The sequence below is a fragment of the Panthera tigris genome, chromosome A2, assembly GCF_018350195.1.
Source record: "Panthera tigris isolate Pti1 chromosome A2, P.tigris_Pti1_mat1.1, whole genome shotgun sequence".
Classification (NCBI taxonomy): Eukaryota; Metazoa; Chordata; class Mammalia; order Carnivora; family Felidae; genus Panthera; species Panthera tigris.
This window is the reverse complement of record NC_056661.1, coordinates 86,246,935-86,274,027: the sequence shown is the minus strand read 5'-3', so window position 1 is coordinate 86,274,027 and position 27,093 is coordinate 86,246,935.

Genomic DNA, 27,093 nt, shown 5'->3' with positions numbered 1-27,093 from the left:
AGAAATACAAAGTAGCCTATAGCGTTTTGGCTGTTACATTATCAATATTCTGAACACAGAGTGCTCAAAATATCATGAATTCTTCATTGATTTGGCCTTCCAGAAAGTTCGAAGCTGAAACTCCAAGAGGAGTAGACTCCGGCTGAATTCTAAAGCCGTTATGTGATGCTTATTAATATTTTCTATTTATTGAATTTTACGATGTTTCAGGCACTGTGTTAAGGACTTTATGTGCATTTTCCATGTGATTTTCTCATACCCAGGAGCGATCTAGTGTTACTATCTTTATATTCCAAAAGGAGAAATAGATTCACTAGATTAAGTAGACTCACCTTAGATGACACTAGCATGAAATAGTGAAGCCAGAAGCAGAGACCAGGAGGTCTGACTTCAAAAGCCCATATGCTACACACAGCTGAAAACATAAGCAGGATCTGAAAGTCACTAAGTGAAATAAAAATCTGTGTTATTACAATATTATTTGTGTAAGTTATTTAATTCAGAATTTCCCTTTTCACCAAAGGGCTTGTATAGGTTATCGTAACTAAGTGTAAAGATATAAAAACGTGGGGAAAAAACACAAGCCCCCAATTCTAAAACAAAATTTGAAAATTTCATGACAGTCTGATCTTTGATAAATGAGTCAACACATGAGACACTGAATTTCGAGGTATTATGTTCAGACTAAGTAGGAATAATAAACAAGCCCCTATTTTAAAATTGACACGATGCGGAGCAATTTGCTGTCTTTATGTTTGCCATTCGAGTAATTTATCTCGGGTCTGAATATATAATGTCATTGTATTTTTGTGAGCTTGGTCTTCTCATTTGCACTTAGGAGATCATAACTTTTTACTTTCTTTTTAAACAGAGGGAAGATGGGGCAGAATGGGCAAGAGCCTGTAAAACAGCCAGGGGTAGGAGTGGGACTAACAGACGCTGAAGGTAAGTTCAAATTTTCAATATTGGATGCTGGTAGAATCTACATGTTACACCGCAAGCATTTGAGTTTGGTTTTCTCTGAATAGAAATGTAAATTTCTAAGTACTGATGGTGAAACCACTAGGTAGGTACAGCCTCATTTCCTCTGTTCTCTATTAAAGTAGAATTATTTTGTGATTTCATTTAACCATTTCCCAACTTCTTTATTTATATTTAACCTTTAAGTAATTTTGGGTCCTGAATGTTTTAAAGAGAAAAAAGAGTGAGGATGACTGGAGAGAGGCTCCAATGACCTTCTCAGGAAAAACAAATCACTTGTTGAATTTGAAAAAAAAAAAATTGTTAAAATACCATGCAAATAGAAAATAAAACATGAGACTTCACTTAAATGGAAATTCTTTTTTTTATTTTTTAAATGTTTATTTATTTTTGAGAGAGACAGAGAGAGTATGAGAGCCAGAGAGGCAGAGAAAGAAGGAGACACAGAACCCGAAGCAGGCTCCAGAGCCTGATGCGGGGCTTGAATTCACGGACCGTGAGATCATGACCTGAGCCGAAGTCGGATGCTTAACCGACTGAGCCACCCAAGTGCCCCTAAAATGGAAATTCTTAAGAAGAAACTAAGGGTATAAAAATCATTTTAGAGAAAAAAATAATGATTGAACTTACTTCTAATGTGAAAACCTCATTTGAAATTAAATTTGGTTTTATTAAACAAATGATAAATGTACAACAAAATGCAAAAAAAAAAAAATCCTGAACTTCTGCAAACACATATTCAGTTTTTGTAAGGTGAACAGACTAGCTTAACTTTCATAATATTGTGATAAGATCTGACAGCACTGTTCTCCTTCTTCAACTGAACCTGCTGTCACTAATTTTAACTATCTTAATTATTTTATACTATTCCAAGTACTTTCCATGTGTTATCTCATTTAATTCTTAAAATTACCTGTGAAGACAAATAATACTATACACAGGTTTTACATGAAAAGAAGCTGAGGTGCAAATAGCATACAAGAAAAGAGCAAGGGACTGGGACCCGGGAAAATGATGCCGAATTGCCTGCTATGAAAAAGAATGATTAATGGCATGGTGTCACAATGACAGTAGATGAAGAGATAGGAAACCCATATTTGGATTTCAAATAGGGTCCTGTTACCTAACCGGTGACCTGATCTGTCTTTGGAAACCTCAGCAGGTAAACGCTGCATGTGAATGATGCCTGAGGTTCCTCGTGACTGAGTGGATATCACATTTTCTGGTTCTACTAAAAGTTTTTCTTTAGATTCATTCACAGACTGCTTTTCTTTTACTGGCTGCCATTTTCCCCAGGGTCCCACCCCAATCTACCAATCATTTTGCACATCCTCTCTCTGCATAAACTCATCACCTCTCATCTATATGTTGATTAGACCCACATTTACCCTCTGGACTCCCTGGAATTCAGACTCCAATAGTTCATGTGTGCCAGGCATTTGTGTCCAACCAAGAAAAGGGAAACCATGCTGAGTATTTAAAATAGAGGAAATTGATGCCTGACAGTTATTACATACTCCCGGTCTTCCTGAGAAACCAAGCAGTTAGCAGTGAGGTAGCCGACCTAGGGAGGTAGCTGAAGGAAGCTACTGTACCTGCAAGCTGGAGGCTAGTGAGAGTGGAAACCCAGGCAAGCCTGAATTGCAGGCAGCAGGAGACAAGGAAGAGAAATGGCAAATGCCAGAAATATATACTGAGATACACAAGGATGGGGAGAAATATCCTAGATGCTTTCTTCCTCCCATTCTCCAACCTCTGTCAGTGCCTGATCAAATACAGCTGGAGGCCAACTGGACAGGGGAGCCTGGGAACCATCCTAGGGCACAGCTGTCCTGACAGGAGAGCAGAGAATGCACCTGAGAATACACCTTACAGCCCAGAGGTGCAGGGCCCGGGCAGTATTTTGCCTGGAGATTCCAAAGACAAATCAACTTATGTACACCCTGAACTTAATTCACCCTCTTCCAGATCTTGCTTCCTTCTCCTCCTATGCTCTTCTACTAACAAAGTCTGCCCTGGTTTACACCATAATGTGCATCTTTTGCTGTCATTGATCTTTGATCTGTAATTGTCTATTCTTATGCCCGTCTCCTCCATAAAGTTGAATGACATTTAGACCTAAGCTATGATTTAGTCATCCTGGTGTCCCAGCACTTAGCAGAAAGCCTTTGCCTATAATGTTGCTTTCAGAATGTTTGTTGAGTAAATGAATAAACAATGTAATCATATGTGAAAGTAATGCCCACTGATTTTCATATGATTCTAGTATTCAAGTAAATAGAGAAGCAATTCATGCGTACTTTTTTCAAAGTTTAATTACTTACTTTCACTTTTCTTTTAATTTTAAAGTTCAAAACTAAAATTATCTTCATATAAATGTTCATAACTGTCAGTGAATAAAAATGTGTTCATCCTAATACTGCTTTCCTCTTCCTATCAGTCACACAAGAGGGAATCAGTCATAAGCTACTTTGTATTTTACTTAAACTTATGAGTCAATATGTTTATATTTTAGTGAACTGACTAATCAGTAGTTAATCTCAGATTATGGAGCAGAGGGCAGGAGGTTGAGGAAGGGGATAAGATAGAATACATAATGTAATGTGAGTCATTTACAGTCATGTACCCTTTTGGTAACAATATTTTGGACAAGTTATTTTTTACCAACTTACTTTCCAAAATGTTGCCAATAAGTAAATTTATAATTGACATATCTATATGAAGTTTGGCATGAATAGTTCTGTAAGAGATAGGTGATATTGCTAACAATACGGGGAAGAAAACTACAGTAAGTATTTAACCTGTACAAACAGTTTTCAGTTGAAAAGAATACACAGATAGGGACTAGGGAGAAAATTATTAAGTTATCCAAGAATTTAATCATTCTAAGCAGTTAAGAGGAAAATACCAATTTAACGTACAAGATTTTTTTTTGTCACCATAGAGATATAAGGTCAACTCCGTGTTGTCATCCAGGTAAATTTATGGTACATATTTTGTTTTGAGTGATCAGAAGATTGCTTTCACTTCCTTTTGTTGTCAGTCAACAAAAACAGCCAATTTGTAGGATAACAAACCAACAAACAAAGATTTAGTTCAATTTGTTTTTAGACATAATAATTTCTTGACTGGATTTTTCCTCCTTTTAATTCTAATCCGGGACACCAGAAAAAGTGTCTCTTTGCAGATTAGCAAGATTATCTTGAGACTGTAGATCTTGCAGTGTTCCACCTCACCCAGAGGGTTTCAGATTACTCATGCAAGCACTTTGTTTTATGCACACCTTGGTCCACTCTAAGGGAAACTGATCTACAAAGATATGCATACTTTAAATCAAAAGTGTATCAGAGATTTTTTTTAAATGTTTATTTATTTTTGAGAGACAGAGAATGAGCGAGGGAGGGGCAGAGAGAGTGGGAGACACAGAATCCAAAGCAGGCTCCAGGCTCTGAGCCTGATGCAGGGCTCAAACTCACAAACCGTGAGATCATGACCTGAGCCAAAGTCAGACACTTAACTGACTGAGCCACCCAGGCGCCCCAAAGTATATCAGAAATTTTAAGTAATCACCTTGAACTGTTTGTTTTTATAACATTTTTCTTCTTATTTTGGAATTAAAGTGTACACAATGCAAAAAGTAATGTTTAATGGGGTTGAAACTTTATGTTGAGCACATTATATGAAATATTTTCTAATGGCTAGTCATGTCCTTGTTCTATGTATTGAGTAGATCTATTTATTCTGGGTTCTGATTTTTTTTAAATCTATTTTTCCACTTAGTCATTTTCTCCAGTAATGTTGCATCTTCCCTATAGCAGTGACTCATAAATTTTAATCTCATGCTGAATAATCTCATGCTCAGTGGGTCAGAATGGGAGATCAAGCAAAGGTTCTGGGGTTCCAACCTAAGTTGTAGTAGAAAATAGTAACCCTCTTGTGGACTGTCTCTGCTAAGGAATGGTTGAACTTTCACAATTTAAAAGAGCGCACAATGTAAAGTACAAACACTGTGTTTGGCACATGACTACCATCCCTTAAATTGTAGCTATTATTAAAAGTGAATATAAAAGAGAGCCATTTGGATTCCATACAAGAGTGGGATTCGTCAAGAATGACAAAATGTCAAGCACTTTTTGGAAGAGCTATAGAAGACCACTCCTCTTAAAGATTTAGTTCAAATCCTATTTGTAGTGACAAGTGTTTTCCCAATTTACATCAAAAGTCTCCCATACCCCTAATAGATGATCTAGCCCTTTCCTACATTGTTTTCATTAAGTGTTACGTAAGTAATAGTGTTACTGTTTGTTAGTGGGTATCCATATACGTCACATACAGTGACTGGCTTGTCGCATTTATTGTCCTAAACCAGGTGTTGGCAAGCTTTTGCAGCAGGCATTAGAATCACACTTTGTATGAGGTTTAATTTGCCTGGCTGTGTGTATTTAAAAAACAATCCCCATACATCATTTATTTTCTTAAGTATCTTTAGAAGCTTTAATTTAATCACTCAATTTCCATTTTCAATGGGACAGAACAAATAAACCTCTACCATTATAGAAATACGCCAAACTCTAGTCACAAATATTTCAAATAATTGACTCTGTGAAAGCACATCACCAGTAATGTTAACCCAAGGAAGCAGGCGCCAGGGGAGTAGGCAAGAGAACAAGATTCAACTCAATGTCTTATGGGAAGTGGGTTTTTGTTGTTGTTGTTAAAAAAGCATAACAATTTATGAAAAAATAACGAAAGTCTGTAATGACCACAACAATCTCATTTTAACTCGCATCTCAAGTTTATTTTATACAGATCTATAGTTTACACATAGCTTTACCAGTGATTCACATGAGTCCCTTTTAGACAAATGAACATGTTTTGCAAAGTCCGTGAGAAAGTGTAGAACAGAAATGACTTCCTGAATTAAACCAATAAAAATCTAGGCCTCAGCGGCACCTGGGTGGCTCAGTCGGTTAAGCATCTGACTCTTGATCTCAGCTCATGTCTTGGCCTCCAGGCAGTGAGTTCGAGCTCCTCGTTGGGCCCCACGCTGGGCCCCATGCTGGGCCTACTTAAAAAGGAAAAAAATCTAAGCCTCAGTATTGGAGTCCTGAATCTCATTATCCTGTTTTGACAAATGTTTTTGTTTTTTTTTTTTAAGATTTTTAAAAGTATTTTTCTATTAAATAGGAAAAAGAAATGGAATAGATGATGGGTAACTATCTCCTTTAGGGTTTGTAGATTAGAATATCTAAGTGTTCAATGTAAAATACTCATTTCATGTTCTCTCTTTCCCTGACCAACTAGGGTATTTAAGAATCAGCCTGCAAAGAGAAAAATATAAAACCATCCTGAAGGCCCTCAATTAGAGCGTAATAGCAGATGTTAGAAGGGAATCCAATATGTCACCTAGCAAACACTTAATTGAACACTAGTTGTGACCAGCCCTGGGATAAGGACTGGGCTGCAGCATGGAATGTGACATAATCCTTCCTTTTCTGGAGCCCCTAATAGAGTTCCTGCAATTCAAATAATAGGTATTAACTTGTTCCTGAAGAAAAATTCATCTCACCTCTTAGACATTTCCCATTTCTTCAGGCTCTATTTTTAATTAAACTAAGAACATTTCAAATTAAATATGAATTTTTTTTTGTCTTCTGTATATCACTTCTTTTTTTTTATTTTGGAATTTTCAGATTCTGTTCATTTTACTGATGTCAAGGATGCTCTATCAAGGAGTTAATTGATTAATTAATCCTATTATTGAAGTATAGTTGACCTTCAGTGTTGTATTAGTTTCAAACATACCACATTATGATTTGACAATTCTATCCATTACTCAGTGGTTACCATGATAAATGTAGTCACCACCTGTCACCAAATAATGTTACTACAATATTATTGACTATATTTCCTATGCTGTATTTTTCATCACAGTGACTTACTTATTTTATAACTAGAAGCTTATATCTCTCTTTTTTATTTTTTTTAATGTTTATTTACTTTTGAGAAAGAGAGAGAGAGCACAAACAGGGGAAGGACAGAAAGAGAGAGAGGGAGGGAGACCCAGAGTCTGAAGCAGGCTCCAGGCTCCAAGCTCAGCACAGAGCCTGACGTGGGGCTCAAACTCATGAACCGTGAGATCATGACCAGATCTAAAGTCAGATGCTTAACTGACTGAGCCACCCAGGTACCCAGAAGTTGATATCACTTACTCAAGGAGTTCATTTTACATAAAAAGTTTTCTTTTTTTAAGTTCTGTTTTATTGAAGATGACAATGGACAAAATGTATTGACAATATGTTTATTGTTATAGCTGTTTTGTCAAAATCATTATGAAAATGTGATGTTATTTGGTTTTTATCTCAATTTTGAAGGTCAGGATGTTATCAAGGGAAATGTGATTAGTGGATTATTTTGCATCATTTGATTATTTGCCCTACACAAATTGTGCTTAAAAATTGACCAATGTAGGCACATTATATTATAAAATTGGGTTCAGTGGATTGAACATGTTTGCTTGTTTGTGAGTTTCTTGCCCTAATTTTACTAATACGCACACTTTGTTTTTTTTATATGCCTAGAATTGATCAGTGTCATATGTGAGTATATCTGTTTTGTGCAAGGCATTGTGTTAAAATTTGGATGCTACAGAGATCAGTTCAATAGGTACGCTGATCTGAGGGGCCTTATGATCTAGGATGGTCCCATCTCATAATCAGGCAGTAAGCGAGCGTACTCAGCCAATGGGATAGAGCCAAAGCATTCACGGTAGTTGGAGACTTTGCCATAGCTGCTGTTAAATTTTTGTTACCTTTAGTAATTGTAATGCAGAGAAGAATTGTGATAAAAATTCATAAATTTGAGAGCCAAATTATGTGCTTTGGGCTTTGGAAAGCATTGCTAAATCTCTGGGAGTCGGTGGGGCGGTGGGGCATGATTCTGTGCAAGAGGGTAGCGGTGGTGACTGCTTTGTAAGATGGACGAGGTCTAAATAGCAGTGGGAGAGGCAAATTCCAGGCTGAGGGAACAAGATGAGGAAAGACACCAATGGAAGAAAGGACCTGGGGTATGTGGGAGAAAAGCAGTTCATTGAAGCTGGAGCAAAAGGTACAAAGGGAGAGCACAGAAACTGGAAATGTGTACAAAGTCAGGTTGGATATGGAAGTTCATGCTCTGTGAACAGTGGGAAGTATTTGATGTTACTGAGGAACTTAGACACAACACTTACAATATTGAACCTTCCTGTGAAAGAACAAGGTAGACCTCTTTTTACATTCAAATCATCTTTTAGGACTTTTTTGGGCTTAAAGTATGTTGGCCCTTGAACAGAGCAGGGGTTAGGAGCGAGGGCACCTTGCACTGTTGAAAATCTGTGTATGACTTTTACTCCCCCAAAACGTAACAACTAATAGCCTACTACTGACCAGAAGACTTACTGATAACATAAACAGTCAATGAACATGTATCTTGTATGCTATATGTAGCATATGCTATATTCTTAAAGTAAGCTAGAACAAAGAAAATAAAAAACATGAGGAAAATATTTACAGTGCTGTACTGTATTTTTAGAAGAAACCTACACATAAGCAGATGTAAATCCACAGGTAACTTCAAACCCATGTTGATCAAGGGTCAACTGTATACATGTGAAATCCAGGTAGAAACAATATACATTATGTAGTTGGACTGTGAATACAGTCTCAATGCAGGTCTCAGTTTGGATCTAGATTCAGAATCGTAACGTAGTAACATGAACTAGCAACAGGGAGGTACGTTATCTCTCTTAAGCTCCATCCACCAGGAAAAGAAAAATCTCAGTAACAACATATACTATGCTTCCCCCCCGCTCCCTCTGCAAGTGATACACAGGGAAATTGAAAGCCAGAGGATTTTAGTGACTTTAGGGGCAAAGTGAAGACACAAACAAAGTCAAGAGACTTTAGGGTCAGTTATATCTGACACTAAAGGCCATGGTCCTAACCAAAACACAATGCTGCCTCATCAGGGTTTAAGCATGGCAGGTGAAGATATTGAACTTACTGGGAAAAATGAGGGTGGTTGTTCAGTCCATGGGTATGAGTAACATAATACGTGAACAAAGGATTAAGTCCAGTGCTTTCAAAGTGGAAATTTAAATCCCTGACTCTTGCTGCTGAGTTTAAATACAGACATATGTGGAGTCAAATTTATAAATAATTTTGTAATAAACCAAATTTGTTCCTTAATTTATTTGCTTAGGTATTCTTTACCTAATAGAGGATATTAGGTACATAATGATTTCTATTTTGATCTAGCTCTTTTATGATGTGAAATGTAATATTTAATTATTTAAATCGATTTCTTTTATTCTCTGTGATGATATAAATCAATTTTCCTGGAAACATTCCTGGAAAACTTTCTTTTCCAACTTCATATGAAATACATCAATCATATTCAAAATTTTCAAGTATGCTTATGTCTGGTAATGGGCTTTCTGGAACATTTTATTGACATATCTATCTTCTATTTGTCTCTACCACACTTATTCAATTATCCTAATTTTATTTTCAGTTTTTGAATTGGACTGTTTTTGAATTGAAGTTTTATTGAAGCTCTAATGTTGAGGTAATTGATGTCGGTACATAATATTTTCTTATTCATCAACATGGTATATTTTTATATGCCAGTTTGGACATGCTAATTTTTATATGCATGAAATCAGACAACTTACTGAAAGTCTCTAAGTCCCTGGCTCCTAATCTACAAACGTAAGAACAGCAACAGTACTTCCCTTGTCAGTGTGTTGCAGGGATTGATGGAAATAGAGTGTGATGTGCTATGCACTGTGGGTGCCTCATAGTCAAAAAATGCTCATTATCATTGTCCTGATTGTCATCTGCGTCATGTAAGTTATTACTTCCCGCCTCATTTTCCCCAAGCTTTTTTAACTCGTGTTCTCTAAAATGATTTCTTTTTCAGCCTTTGGCATTCCAGTGGAAAAGGTGCTGTTGGTTTTTTTTTTTTTTAATTTTTTTATGTTTATTTATTCTTGAGAGAGGGAGAGACAGAGAGAGACACAGAGAGAGAGACAGAGAGAGAAAGAGCAGGGGAGGGGCAGAGAAAGGGAGACAGAATCGGAGCTGACAGCACAGAGTCTTATGCCGGGCTTGAATTCGTGAACCGCAAGATCATGACCTGATGATCTCAGGTTGGACCCTTAACCTACTGAGGCACCCAGGCGCCCCGAAGGTGTTTTTAGGGTCCTACATTTTCCAATTTGTTTCCAAATACATGTATTAGGGTATTTCAAGCTGTTCTTCTCCCCCCCACCCCCCACCAAATAATGCTGATGTAATCTCTTGTATAGTAATGTGTTCCCCCTCTTGAGAACGCCTTCCCTAGACCTGATCATATTTTCCCAACCTGCCCGAGTATAAAATCAGTGCAACTGATTTCTGGACCTGTGGTATTCACTAGGAACTTAAAATTGAAGGTGTCTATTAAAAAGTCTATTCTTGAAATATAAAAATCATTCTGGGTCTTTACGCTGAGCCAGATTCATCTCTGGAGGTTATTGACGGACCACTAAATGTTAAATAAGTTTCTGGAAGAAACCATGGATATTTCTTAGCCTTAGTACAGTTTAAAGAACTGGCAGTTACCAAACTTAAAGCCCAGAATATTTTAGGCTCTCAGAAATTAATATTTCTAATGACAATTTTTAATATTTTTTAAAATGTCTTTTTTTTTTTTTTTTTGCCTGGAAGTCCCTGAAATGCTTGCATTGGGAGTCAGTGCTCTGATTTATTTATCAGAGAGCAGGTTTTAAATCAAGATAAGGACATTAAATATAGCAAAAGATACTGAATGAATATAAGCCAAGAGTATTCTCTCAGCATAGGTGTAGAAAATTTGTAAAATAGATGTATATATGTTATAGACATACAGTGTTTACCTTGTTCTAAATGCCTTTTCATTATCTGGTTCATTTGTAACAAAACAGTAGAGGATACAGATATGAAATAATGATTCCAAGTTTATAGTTATGGAAACAGAGATTCACAGCAATGAAACCATTCACTGAGAGTCACATAGCAACTAATGAAATAGTCTGGATCAAAACCTACAGATACAGCATCTAATATCACCTGACTCTGGCCCATTGTACTTTCTAACATTTTTATCTTTATATTGATAGTTATAGTGCTACTTCATGAAAAATTATTTTGAATTTATGAGTCTATAATAATTGGAAGGAAAACTTTCACCTATGTTGATGCTTATGGCCAATTAACTAATATCAATATCAATTACATTATAGACACTATGTAGCTTACCAAAAAGTTTTAAATCTTGTTTTATCAGATACTTAAAATTTCCACAAAATTGCTGTGCTCAAAATAGAATTGTATTAACAAAATAGATGTGTACACAAATGAGATAACATAATGTATATATGGTAATATGATTATAAATTTTAAACGAAGTGGACATTTTTATTTAGTAGAATATAATTGTGCCATAATTTTCTTCTGTAAGAAAAGAAAACTAATCTACTAGATTATGACATATACCCAATATTTTTAAATTGGATTAATAAAATAAAGTTAAAAATAATATAAATATTTAAGAAATTTAGGAGAGTATTTGTATAACCTTGGTGGCATTTGCAGAGTAGCTCTCTAGCCATTAAATGAAACCCACAAACCATGAAATAAATAATAGATTTTTTGTCTGCAAAAAAATAATAAAACTTATATGTTACAAGAACCAAAAGCAAAGGCAACAAGCAAGTGATGAATGGGCTAAAAAAGTTAATATATGATCATCAAACGATCATTATCCTAAATAAATATCTCCTTAAAGGTCTCCCATGTTTTGCTCAAATAAAGAGGAAAAAAAAAACATGTTTAGAAATTATGACATGGCATTTCAGTGAAACTGACATTTCACTGTAGAGAATTTATCAATTAACTTATAATTGTTAAAATGAAAAAAATTAAATGAGAAAGCCACCAGGTTCAAGTTCTAACTAATAGTAATTCCACAGGAAATAGTAAGAATGGAGAGGAATATTATTCAAAAAATAGCACATTTCTGTCCCAAATCAAAGAAAATAAATTTCCATGTTGCAAAGACAAAAATGAAGAGACCTACACCTGGCATAACATCATCATAGTTCAGAAAACCAAGGAGGATTTCAAATATTTCTGGAGACAGTTAATTAAAAACATTATATACAAAAGAGGAAGGATAGGGATCCATAAAATTTCTCACCAGCAAAATAAACATTTACAAGTATAGAGAAAAATGGGTAATACCCTTGAAATTCCAAGTGGCAGGGGTTGTGACTAAAATTCTATTCACAAAGTATCCGTCAAGTCTAAGGGTTGAGTTAAATCATTTTGGGGAAGGCTGAGTCTCAAAAATTTTGCTACTTACGCTACCTATCTGGACATTACCTGAGGATATGTTCCACCAAAACAGAGACTAAATCACACTTGGTCACACGCTGACACACACACAACTTGGGCACCAAGAGACAGGAAAGGTAAAGAAAGGTGGGGACTTCCGTGAGGAAATGAGAAGAATCTAAAGACGGTAGCCAGGTGGCAGGTGCAGGGAGTACCTGGGAAAATCTGATCAGACCCTGAAGAATTCTAGCTGCAAGTGGGTGATGAGTGGGGTGTGAGTGCAGGAGGGGAAAAGAGAAATTGCCGGAAGTCATGATGTGTCTGGCCAAGTGAAAAGTGGTTTTGAGAGGGGTTTTAGTACTCTTGGATATTTTACAAACAGTTAAGGGTAGTACACAGAAAGCTAAGCAAATTGTGAAACAAAAATAATCATCTGAGGGAAAACAAAAAGAATTAGGTAAAGAACCCCATGAATACCCAAATGGTCTCAGATATGAACAATGTTAGTCAACTTAATATAAAAGCCAAATATTAGTATAACCAAGATTGTAACCTCAGTATGTTGTAAGGATGAGGAAGGCTAAATCTTCATCTACCAAAACAAAAAATCAATAGGTTATAAAGGCAATACCAAATTATTTTTAAGAAATATATATACAAGGAACCAAAGAAACAGAAAATAGGCAACAATAGGTTTTTCTTGGTGATTTTTTTCAAGGGTTAGAGAAAATGAAGAATTGGGACGTGCGGAAATTGATTTTGGAGAAAGAAGGCATAAAACGTACAATGATTCAACGTTTCCACATATGAGAGAATAAAAAAATAGAGCTGGTGATCAAATAGTATTAACAAGTACAAGAAACAAGTGCCATTATTTGCCACAAATAGCTTCCTCCTATTACCCTCAGTGATTATGAATATTCATTTCTTAAAACTCTTTAGGAATAGTTACTGCAATTAAGTGCTGTCATTAACATACTCATTCATTAAAGATATTCTGATCCTGTTACATAGAGAAAGCTCTTTCACTTTAAAGAAACCTGACTTTGATGACAATAAAATACAGAATCTCTGGGGAAGAAAGACTGTGGAATTCAAACTATCAAGTTGCTTTACCATTTTTTTCCCTGTCACCCAAGAGTTGAAATGAATTTTATAAATGTTCAGCAACAAAAATTTCAGAATTCTGGAAAATGCTAGAATTCATTCAAGATAATTTGTTTTTCTACCATTTAGATTATTAGATATTTTCTCCAATTAAGACATTCTTATTTATTTTATCCAGAAAGTCATTTGGAAATTTATGTAATTTTTTGTAGGGAAAAAAACCCTTTTATATTTAAGCAAAAAGGTAGAACTACCTTCCGCCCCCCCCCCAAAAAAAAAGACCAGCACATTTCACAAAAAAAGCCTTTACTCAACCGAATAACACTTTCCCTGAGGGAACCAATTTTACAGATAAGGAAGTAACGCAGACCTAAGATAATATACTCAGAGGAGAGTGCACACGGCTTCTTTTTAAACGTCTGACCGCTAGTCTCTAAAACAATCAATATATTCTATTTGCTTTGCAACAATAAAAATCATAGGGGGGAAGAAAGCATTCACCTGTTTCTTTTATTTTAAGAAAGAATTGCTCTCTATTCAAGTCATCTTTTGCACTTGAGTATTTTCCTGCATGAAGCAGATGTGGTTTTAGACTGTTATCAAAAGCAGATGCTTACTTGCTCACAAAATAGCACACCATTGTGAATTCTATAATTTACATTGCCCTCTGATGTCCAGAAACTGTCATTGGTGTTAAGGAATACTAAGTAGCTGTAGCAGAGCTTTATCTTATGCATTTTATTATGACATTATTGCTGATATATATGTATACATATTGCATATGTATATCAGCAATATATATGTATTCTATGCCTGTATATATCTATATTATATAGATGTGTATATATTCTATTTGATGACTCATCTTAAAAAAACAAACATATCCTCCTCAGTAATAAGAACCAACCATAAAATCACACTCCATTTGTTTGCTAAGCACTTGACTGGTATCTTTAAAATTTTGGTGGCCCCAATTCTTATAACAACTCTCTAAACTAGGTATTATAATATTGATGAGATTGCCACTGTCTAACACAGAGGCTTGCATAAAACACCCACTTAATAAATATTTTTTTGAATCAAGAAACCAAGATTCAGAGAGACTTAAGTATAAATCAAGCCTAGTAATATAGGGGTGACATTTGAATATACCTGCCATGAGCAAACATCTCTAAAAGTGATATCAATTATGTATGCCGATGTACAGCTTTTTACGGAGTTTATCACTCTAAAACTGAACTCAGAGAGATGACATTTCTTCAATTAAAAGCTATCTAATCTACTTAAAACTATAGTAATTCTGCGTTTGTATTGGTTGTGCTTCTTTTTTCACAAAGCCCAGCTGGATCTGCAGAAGATGATTAATTATGAATCTCTACCAGAAAGAACCAGTGCTGAGGGGAAGACAGATATGTTCATGAACAATTATAAGAGTTATAATACAAGTGAATGCACATTGAATATTAAGGCACTTTGCTTTAGGTTGGCTGAGGAAAGCCTTCCTGGCAGGGAGTACTTTGGTAGATGGTTCTTGAAATAAAAGTAATAACAAGTATGACTGGAGGAGGGTTGGTGAGGTTTCCAATAAGAGGAAGCTTCATGTTCAAAGCCTTAGGATTGTGAGAGACTATGTATTATTGGTGAACCTGTGGGCACTTCAGTGTGACTGAAGCAGAGTTTTATGCTGGAGGGAGACAGGGCTTGAAAGGTAATCATGGTTCAGATAATTTTTGAAATATCAGACACTGTCAGCAGGAATTTAAACTCAACCCTGTAGACAGGCAATTGGAAGCTAAGGATGGATTTTTAAAAGGAAAGTTACATGATCAGATTTGGTGCTATGAAGGATGTATTATAAGGGATCACATCTGTAGTCAGGGGACCAGGTAGGAGGCAACTCAGAAGTCCGAGTAAGAAATGATAAGGACGACAATGCAGGCAGAGACAGCAGTAGAAGAAAAGGGGATAGACAGCTCTAAGAGATATCTAGAAGACAAATAGGAATGTATTCATTTTAGGTACCCCTCAGTCAGTTAAGTGTCTAACTTCAGCTCAGGTCATGATCTTGTGGCTTTGAGAGGTCGAGCCCCGCATTGGGCTCTGCACTGACAGCACAAAGCCTGCTTGGGATTTTCTCTCTCTGCCCCATCTCTCTGTCTCTCTCTCTCTTTCTCAAAATAAATAAACTTAAAAAAAAACCACACACAACCTTAAAAAAAAAAAGGAATGTGTTCGTTCTAAAAATGATTCAGAGTAAAAATGCAAACAGAGAAGTTTTAGGCACTAGCATTCTAGAAATGAAATAATGTGATTATGGTCACTTTTTAAATGATCAGTTGTTAAAAGCAAGTATGATTTAAAAAGAAGAAACTAAAAGTGTTAACAGAGCTCAGTGTAAAAAGTGATAAAATAAAGGAAAGTGGGGGGAAATGATAAAAAGCAAACCTGTGCTTCACAGAATTTTAAAGAAAGAAATAGATTGTGTTTTAAAAGGCCATATGGTATGCACGTCAGAGAACATTTTTAAGATGAATTAAAAGAGTAAAATGGAGTTTGAATGAGGTTGAACACTTAAAGTTTGCTCTAACTTTGTCTTTATACACATACAGTGTCCTCTCCTTGACCGGTTATTTGGAAAGCCTGATGGATCAGCCCCTCCCATACTGATCACTGTGTGAGCCTAGGCGTAGGGCTCTCTGAGCGAAGGGGGAAAATCACTGGCAAACAAGTTCAGATGAGGGATTTGATTTTTTTAATAAAAATTGCCAGTCTCTAGCCTGAAGACAGTGAGGGGATTAGTTGAATACTTTTTATTTTATCCGTCTTTGGTATTTTACAAAGAAATAAAAAGTTCAGAATGCTACCATAAGGTATTAAAAGCAGGTTTAGTCAAAAGGAGTTACTAGTCTATATTTGAAAATGCATGAATATTGGCATACACATTTTAGAAAGTTCTCTGGGAACACTAAGGGCTTTTTTCAGAAGCATGAGAAATGGAATTTTTCAAAATACTCCCTCTTCTAAAATTAACTGAGTTAGTGTTTTTACCTTTTGAAATGTTTTTTTTTTTTTCATTCAGTAATATTTCATTAACCAAAGAAACAGGATTACTGGTTGAACAGCTTAAATCAGCAAGCAGTCTTTAGTACCGAGTTATGTGAGTCCATTTTCCATTCTGTGGTTCTATATTGAGTTAAGCAGGGGCATCTGTTGGGCTTCTAACTGTTGTAATTGGTGGAAAAGGTAGTTTAAAATGATTTCAATTACTGCAAGAGGCCAGAAAAACTGGAGCCATTTGTCAACAATTTATTTTCAAGACAGATAGCTTTTTCTTCAAGTGTTTGTTACTTTTGATAGTCTGATGGTTTGAATTCATTTTCTCTTAGTTAATGATGAATTGGCTGGGTCAAAATTTAGGTCAAGTTGTGCAGTTTAGTTGGATTTCAAGACTGCTGTGATATTTCTCAGCCAATTTACAGTCTTCTTTTTTTATAGTCAGTAGTGTGGTTATCTGGATAAATTTAATATGAGCTGTTGCTCATTGGTTTGTGGATGTTTAGAGCTGAAATGGGATCTGTTTTCAGAATGTGTGGGGTTTTTTGTGAGGTTAGAAATATGAATTAGTAATTTCAGATTAAGGTCTTTGTAGCATTTGATTTGATATGTTAGGCTCTCATAAAACTAAGTTTAATTGAGCATTTTCTCCTTCATAGATTTTTTTTTCCTTAATAAAGTGTTCAGGTATATTCAAAATAAGATATTCCACTAAAACATTCCTGAAAGTAATTTTATTTTAAATTAAGAGAGTGGAATGATTGTGTTACTGAAAAAAATGACTTTTCAAATGACTTTTGGAAATTGTATCTTCATCAATGAATGAGTGACTGATTATTTTTCCTTCCAAAATATTACCTAAGATTCAATCTAAGTTGAATGGTTATCACGATAGACATGATAACATGGAAATATCCAATATTATATTACTTAAAACAATACAGCTTTTAATTTATTAAGAAAAATTCCTTGCTGTGGCACCTGGGTGGCTCAGTGGGTTAAGCGTCTGACTTCGGCTCAGGTTATGGTCTCACAGTTCGTGAGTTTGAGCCCCCTGTCGAGTTCTGTGCTGACAGTTCAGAGCCTGGAGCCTGCCTTGGATTCTGTGTCTCCCTCTCTCTCTGCCCCTCTGACTCTCACTCTCTCTGTCTCTCTCAAAAATAAACATTAAAAAAAATTTTTAAATAATAATTAGGAAGGAATAATTCCTTGCTAATTTCAACATCAAAGTTTTGATAAAAGTCAAAAGTCTACGTTTAAGTTTATTGGTAGGGCAAAATATATCAGATTTTAGTTGAGTTGAGTTGACCTGCAAACTCCTTCTCCTATATCTTATGCCTCAGGTTTGGTTACAATATTTTTCCAGTCATTGTCTCCTTTCCACAGGTAGGCAATTGCCAAATCCTTGAAGATTTTATCTCTTACATATTTCTTAGATTTTTTTCCCTCTTTCCCATCTCAACAACCGCCCAATTGTAAGTTTCCATCTCATCTCACCTTGACACCCATTTGTCTAAGCGTGCTTTTAACCGACAGTACCATCATCTTCGAGATCAGCTTCGACAGCCACTGTCTGCTGTGGCTTGGTCATTCTAGCATAAAGCATTTCAATTGACTTCTTTCAACTGCTTACCTCTCGCTGGGTTTTAATACAGTAAGTCCTTCTTTCTGCTCCCCCCCACTTTCCTCCTGAAGTGTCCTCTCTCCCATTTTACATCCTGGTTATACGAGAATTGCTTGTAGTTTTCCATGTATGTTCTGCAGTTCCTCCTCTCCCTTCTTGAGCGCCTGCTGTTCTCTTTACTCAAGGTGATCACACCCTTTCAAATGGTTTTATCCTCATGGTTTCAGGCCAGTTCCTCAGCTACCTTCTTCAAGGAGCTATCCGTGGGGCCCCGTGCACCTGGCTCTGTTAAGGAAGTATTCTCTTTGTACCTTCTGTGCACCTGTCAGAGCACCAACCGCCCTGTGTGGTAATGACCACTTTCAATTCTGTCTCCTCTGCCAGCCCGTGAACTGAAGGGATTCAGAGATGGAGAGGTAGATGGAAAAAATTCTTAGCTTATGTCATTGAAGTCTTTTTTTTCTTGAAGGACAACAAAGAATAATTGCTTTCTTAAGCTAAAGGCAAAAATAAAATATAAAATAGTACTGATGAAGCATAAATTAGTTAGTAAGAAAAGGTTTACAAAGCCATGAGTAAAGTGATACTTTCCAGTTTTTTTTGTTTTTTGTTTCGTGTGTGTGTGGGGGGAGGGGAGGGATTGTAAAAATTTGGAGGCAATATATGTGTCTATTACTGGAAGAATAGATAAATAAAGCTCATTATATGTGGGTAAAGGAATACTACAAGGCTATCAGAAAAAAATGACCTAGATCTCATATCATAAAATCAATACATTTCAAAAACGTAACTTTGAATGGGAAAGAAATTAATAGTAAGAGATTTCTAGTACCATATTACTTCAGGAAAAAATAAATACAAAACAATTCTAGATATTTTACAGCTCTGCCATCTTATAAACATTCATGTCAGTGAATATATGGAAGTTGGATTGAAAGGATTATAGCAAATAGACAACTTGGGGTGGTGAGATGAAATTAGCCGCGTGAGGAGCACCTTGGTGGCTCAGTCAGTTGACCATCTGAGTCTTTATCTCAGCTCAGGATTTGATCACAGGGTCATGATTTCAAGTCCCGTGTTGGCTCCATGCTGGGTGTGAGGCCTACTAAAAAAAAAAAAAAAAAAAAGTTAGTAGCATGAAAAGAAAAAATAAAACCAAAATTAAATACCAAATATGCAAGGATCCTCACAGAGACAGAAAACTAAGTGTTGTGTGCTGTGAACAGAGGAGTGTGAACAACTCGATTCTGCACACCTGCAGTTAAAAAAAAAGTTGGAAATAGTGTTGCCTGGGGAGGCTTTCTTGTGAAGGTGACGGTGGTTTGAACACTGAAGGAAATGATGGAGAGGGCTGTATGGACACCTGGGGAAGGACTGCTCTTTACAGAACAAAGTGTTTTTACGGAGAGACATGCCCCGCACAATCAAGGAAAAGGTCACTGTGGTGAGGAAGAGTGTGAGGAGATGAGGGCCAGAAGCCCGGAAGCAGAAGACTCTAGGAACTTTGCCTTTTATTGAACGTGGTGTGGGACACTGCTGGCAGGTTTCCAGCCAAGGGGGAAACAGTCTGCTCTTTTGAGAATATTCTGAAGAGAGGCAGGGTAGAAGAAGGGAGAATGGACAGATCCTTGTTGCAGCTGTCCAGGGAAGAGATGATGATGTCTCAGACGAGGCTTAGGGTCCAGTGTGGTAAGAAGTGCTTAGATGAAGCAAACTGAGTAGAGATTCATATGCTAGTGTAATAGTTTTTTTTTTTAAAGCAAGGTCATAATCATCAAATGAAGCCTGATTACGTCAGGGGTGTGGGAGGAGGATGCAGTGGGGGAAGGGTTAATCACTGGCTTCATCTGAATTTATGTTTTCTTAAGCTGACCTGTCATTACATGTGTTTACTATATATTCTTTATGCTCCATTACACCTACCTAATCTATTTTTAATAAGCCTAAAGACAATGTTGAGTACTTTTAACAGTAATTTTTCCATTACATCCGGGATGCTATTTTTGAACATGAGATTTATTCAAATAAACCTTCGTACGGCAGTATCTTTCATCAGTAAGAAACGAAAAACAACACTAATTGTAAAAAGAATGTTTACTGGTTACTGCAGTTAAGAAATTTATAGGTGGAAATAGCTTCAGGAAATGCCAGCCTTCAGCCCATTTTAGTTTCTCACTGCATTCTCAATTTTCTCTGCAAGTTAGCCTTGTACTCAGGCTGTTCCATGAGGCTGGGAACAGAGCTGCTGGCTGCCCTGGGACCCAACTATAAGACCTTGACTTGAAGGAAAGAGAGAATCTATCTCCTAACATCCTGGTGAGGGACTCTGATATTTCCTGTGTGGGACAGATTCCCATCTCTTGAACAGTCACTGTGGCAAAGAAAATGGAGGATGATGGTTTTCAACCTAGCAGACACATGCATGTGGGGGCAGACATTCCCAAGGTAGTGGTGGAAGAAGATAAGGGATGCTGGAAAGATAAAATATGAGAGTTTATATTAGAATGTTTCTGTGTATACTTACATATAAGTCACTTTCAAATATATATTGAAATCTATGAACCTAAATAGAACAGACAGGGCAATGGCATCATACACACAAACTCCCCCCCGCACCCCCCTACACACACACACTCATTGCATAGATGCTAGAAAATTCCCTAACAAATATGAAAGGAAGTGGGAAATGTAAACAGTAGAGTTTTTAAAAATAGGTACAGACTATAAATTATATGAATAATGATGATAAGTATGGTAACTTCTTTTAATACAGACACTGTGGAAGACTTTTACTTGTAATGAAAAACAGAACAGAGGGCTATAATAAATTTCTGAACTGTGTTTTGGTATTCTATAGTCCTCATATCAATGCGAAAAGAAAGTTGTCAAAGTTCATCAAGTATTAATGGATACTTCATTTGACTTACCATTTTCAAGTGTTACGTGGGGACTATTTCCAGAAATTCAACAGTCTACCCTCTTTTCTTCTTAGCTCCTTCTGGCTAAGCATATACCTCTGTAATCGCTTACAATCTTGGATGTACTAGAACTGACATAGCCAGGCCCTGTAGTTAAACAACATAAATTTTTAAAATTACATTATTGTGTAGAAGATGTTTTTTTGTAGGAAGAGGAATGAGAATGAATTACATGTGATAACTACATGTGTAATTACATATGGCAGTTCTTATATTAAAACAAAATAGTAAATCAAAACATAACAAAGATGATTAATTTAATATATTAAAATATTTAGGTGCATGGTCTTCACCTTATCTGAAAAGCAGAATATTTACTAATTAATTTGGATAAGTTTTAATTAAAAAAACACTCCATCAGGTCATTGCCTTTCTTATCAAAAGTACAGCTTTTTTCTTTAATTTTTAAACTATTTATTGATGTTTGTTTATTATTAGAATTCTGATGATTTAAAAATAATTTACTCTTCTATTTCAGAAAACTCATTTGTGTCAATCCATTTCATGTTGAAATATTTTTATTTGAGTCTATTTTCAAGGGTTATTTCATTATGAGCTAAAGTTACATACCAATCTTTGCAATTCCTAATAGTATAGTCTCATTATGCCTCAGCTGATCTGAATATTATAATTTATCCATTTCCTATAATTTCAACTTTCCTTAAAAAAGAAACTAAAGAAAGTCTGATTTACTAAATTTGGGGATGATAATGCCAAGCATTTTTTGTATCAGATACTATCTGCATCATTTGAGCAAAATGCAGATAATATGTGGGCTTAAAAGAAAGATAACATATTGACTACTTATTCAGCATATTATACACTGACTACAGAGAGAATATACGGAGACTTTGATTTTGCTGTTGAAACAATTGGAGAGATGATACCTCTTTTTGATCGGAAAGAGGCTTAACTTGTTTTGTTTTGTTTTGTTTTGTTTAAATCCTTAGTTAGTTACCATAGAGTGTAGTAATGGTTTGAGGAGTAGAATTTAGTGATTCATCACTTACATACAACACCCAGTGCTCATTCCAACAAATGCCCTCCTCAATGCCCATCACCCATTTCCCCTACCCCCATCAACACTCAGTTTTTTCTCTGTATTTAAGAGTCTCTGACGGTTTCCTTCCCTCTCTGTTTTTATCTTATTTTTCCTTCCCTTCTCCTATGTGCATCTGTTTTGTTTCTTAAATTCCACATATGAGTGAAATCATATGATGCTTATCTTTCTCTGACTGACTTATTTTGGCTAGCATAATACATTCTAGTTCCATCCACAGTGTTTCAAATGGCAATATTTCTTTTTTTTTTTATTTTTTATTGGAAAGCGGCTTAACTTTAATCGATCAGGAACACTGGAATTTGGTAGCAGGTTTTCAAAGGCCGTGGAGAGCAGTAGCAACTAGTCCATAAGAGAAACAATCTAATTTCTGTTCTTTTAAAATAGGTTACTAAATTTCCTACTTAATAATTTTAACTTTAATAGTAATTGTGTTTTATATTTATCAAGAATATTAATCATCTTGGAGTGCCTAGTGGCTTAGTCGGTTAAGCATCTGACTTCGGCTCAGGTCATGGTCTCGTGGTTCGTGAGTTCGAGCCCTGCATCGGGTTCTGTGCTGACAGCTCAGAGTCGGGAGCCTGTTTCAGATTCTGTGTCTCCCTCCCTCTCTGCTCCTCCCCTGCTTGCACTCTGTATCTCTCTCTCAAAAATAAATAATAAACATTAAAAAAATTTTTTTGAAGAATATTAATCATCTTGAGTGGTTCATTCACTAGTGAAGCCTAAGGTCAGTGCCCATGTACAGACATGTAGGATGTGCACAGCCCAATGCCAGGAGGCACTGTTAAAATAACTCAGTTGTAAACCACACCCTCTGTGTCTATCAGTGTGACATTCCTGCCAGAGAAATGCAGTACATTATACTATCTGGACTCAGGGTCCAGAATGACTCAGGATTTACAAAAATTAGATGTTAAGGGACAATCTCCATTATAGTAAGTTAGAACTGTTAATAACCTATTGAGTGCTTAAATATGCTGGACTTATTTAATCTTTGCAAGAACCTTGTGATGTAAAAACTGCTTTCTCCCTGACCCTTATTATTATTGTGTCTGAAAGGTAGATGTGATGCCTCAATATGGGGCATGCATCTTGCAACTCTTAGGCAAAAATGATGTATATGAATACTAAAAATGACAGAATAGGAATATGTAAAGCACCCAAATTCCTAAACTCATTAGTGTAATGGCAAACCTATATCCATCTGGTTTTCTTTTATACTAGAGAAATAAATCCCCATTTGTTTAATCATTCTAAGTAAGTTTTCCTGTTTCTTATAGCTGAAAGCAATTCTTAAGGATGCAGAAGGAACAGAATAGGAAAAAAAAGTGAGAAAAAAAGAAATTAAAGAAAGTAGAATGAATTACAAATCACCTTTAATTCTTATTGCTGTATTTAAATCACTTCATAAAAGATGACTTTAATTCAAGTAGATTAAACATATCTAGCTACACGCTATTTAAAGAGAAAAATATCATAGAAAAGTTGAAAAGTAAAGTAAAATCTCATAGAAAAGTTGAAGAAAAGAGACAGAAAGATATATATCATGAAATTATTATTCACAATAAAGTTGGTGAAATGGTGGCAGAGTCAGACGAAATGGACAGAAAAATCAAGGCGGGAGACAATAGCCTCCTTAGTCACCTGTAATGACCATTTCAAAAACATGATAAAAAAAGAGAGAGAGAGAGAGAGAGAGAGGTTTTTCACAGTAGCAGCATAAAGTCTAAGATTCCAGGAAATTAATCTAAAAAATACTCACAACACTTTTTGAGAAAAGTCCAAAATACCGTTGAAGTTTACATAAGACATAAATGAATAGGCATAGAGAGCATGATGGAAAAATTAATATTATAAATATTGCACTTGTTCTAAGTTAACATGTGAATACCAAGAAAGTTCAATTAAATAACAAAATCTTATTATGGAATTTTGAGAGCTGATTCTAAAATTCATATAAAAGAGCTAAGGGCCCAAAAATTTTTGAATAAAAATGATAAAGTAGAAAGATTACTTATAAAATTATAGTACATGAAATGCTGTGATGTAGAACAAGTATAATCTAGTAGACCAATGAAACCAAACAGATGACCCAGGAAATGTCCTTGTGTATATGGAAACTTTATTTACAACAAAGAATGCATTGCAGGTAAATAATTTGGAGAAAATTCACTGCCAGCATGAAAAAAAAAATTACTACTACCTCATACTGTAAAAAGGCATTAATAGGTAACTGTGGATGGTTTAAATATCTAAAATGAAAAGTAACACTTTTAAACTTTCAGAAAGAAATAGTGATTGTCTTCCTAATTAAAGGCAAAATACAATAGGACTGTTAAAACACAAAACCAAAACCATAGTGTAAAAGACTAATGAACTTGACTACATTACAATTAAAATAAACTTTTGTTCAGAAAATGACACCATAAAGAAAGCAAAACAATATGAAGACAGCAGGTATTAGCTATGAATATAAAGGGAGTAGATTGGAATCCAGTAAGTATGTGTGTGTGTGTGTGTGTGTGTGTGTGTATACACACATATTGGTTTTCTAAAACTCATTAAGAAAACCCAGAATTTGCAGAAATGTGAATAAGCTGCTGATGGAAGAGTGGTACATGAAATGTTAGTAAAAACATTTGGAGACCAATTTGACAATAGCAACTAAAATTGTACATTTGTAAACTGTTCAAAGCTATGATTCCAATATATCCTAAATATTCTACCACATCCTAACCAAACTCTTTTATCCATGTGTAAAGAGTTATATATAAATGTTCATTTTAGCTTTGTTTATAATAATGTAGAATTGGAAAACTATATTCATGACCAAATGATAAATGAGTTTTATATATTCATTAACGTTATAATAAATGAAACTATGCAGATGATGAAAAATCACTTGAGTTACATTATACACCTATTTTTTATAACTCCTAGGAAATTAGGAAAGGAAGTTCTTTCCTAAATTTTTGTAAAATTATATATATGTATATATATATATATATATTGAAAATCGTATATATGTATAGATCTATATGTAGATTTATATGTAGATTGTGTGTGTGTGTGTGTGTGTGTAGACATATAATTTCACTTATACAAGAAATTTTGGTGCATAATTTAAAGCTCAGACTCAAGGATGTCCAGTACCACCGCTAACATCTGACATAGTGTTGGTTATTACCATAGTATTGGTCTTGGCTCATGTTTAAGGAAAGAAAATAAAGTAAGAGGTACAACAATTGAAAACATTATTTGTGATCAGTTTCAATTACATATATATGTAGAAAAATCTCACAGAATCAATGGATGTTAGAACAAATAAGAATTACTCTAGATCACCAATAAGTATATATATATATAAAACATAATATCAAAGCATTCATAATATCATAATATCTTGGAGTTAACTTATAAAAATAACTAAGATATATACAGAAAAATAAAAGCAACCTTAAGACTCTATTAAAGGGCATTAAAAAAACTCTGGATAAATGTAGAATCATTCCATGTTTCTTAGTGAAGCAACAAAATATAAATCTAATATAATTCCAATTAAATTACCAGCTGAGCATTTTTAAGGAGCTCAGTATACTTATTCTAACATACATATGAAATAGCAGAGAACCTCCAACATCTATGTCAACTTTGAATAACAGGTGCAAAGAGAGCTTTGGTGTCGATTAGTGTTACTCGGTGGTTACTTCCATTTTTCTGATTCTCAGACTGGCTTCCTTGTGACACAGTGGGTCCTTTGATGAGTGCTCGCCAATGAGTGGTAGTTGGTCATGATGTGTTTCTGGACTGAGCATTTAATTGCTGGTGTGAGACTTGGAAAGTTCTCTTTTCTCACAGACATGACAGTCAGTGAAGAGGGAGATTGCTGACTGTCCCATCAGCTTAAGGCATTGTGACTTTCAGTTTTGGTGGTGTTTGTTACTGCAACAGAATCTAATCTATCCTGACTGACACAAGAGTGAAGTTACCCTGCAAGGTATTAAGACAAGTGATAAAAAGAGTTTGGTATTTGTCCAAGATGAAGGGGACAGTGGCATAGAATACAAAGCATAGAGATAGACCCAGGGATATATGTGAACTGAAAGTGGCGTCACAAATCACAAGGACTGTTTCAGGAACAGAAGAAAATAAAAACGACAAATAAATAACAACAAAACCCTGGATTACGATCTAAATATGTAATAATTGATGAGTCATGAGGTCCTAGGGGGAAGCAGTTGACACATTCAAATAAAGAATTTAATGAAAGGACCACATACAAAGTGGGGGAGGTTAAGGGAACCACCAAGGAAAGGTGAAATATTAAAAGATTGGCCCCAACAAAAAGCCACTCCCACTCCTGAGGCTGAAGAGGCGTGAGGAGAGAGGCTGTTGCCCCAACCCAACAAGAGCGACAGCCATGGTACAAGAGATTCCAGGCAGAAGCTATAGCCTTTGAAGCCAGGCACCAGCCTCGGTAAAACAAGCCAGCAAATGACAGTGGGTCATGGGCAATTAATAGCTCAGCCTCTGTCCTCCTGCCATCACACTGCCCGGGACTCATTGCTATAACCCCAGTGGAAGTGTAAGGTGATGAAATCCAGGTGATGTAGTTCAAGGGTTCTTTTTCTCAGGGCAAAGCAAGGTAAGACTAATGAAGAGGAGAGAGACATAAAAGAATATCTAGCAAAAGTGGGCTGAGAATAAATAGTTGAGGTGGAATTCTAGAGTGTTCTTTTATCTGACATGACAGTTAAGGACAAAGGAGATGAAGTGACAGCTGGAAAAAATAGGATCAAGGAAGGCTTTTATCGGATATTCCTCTATCCTATGAAAAACCAAAAGTAAAACCTGAACTGTCAGTTAAAACTGAAAGGATGATCAAAATTACTG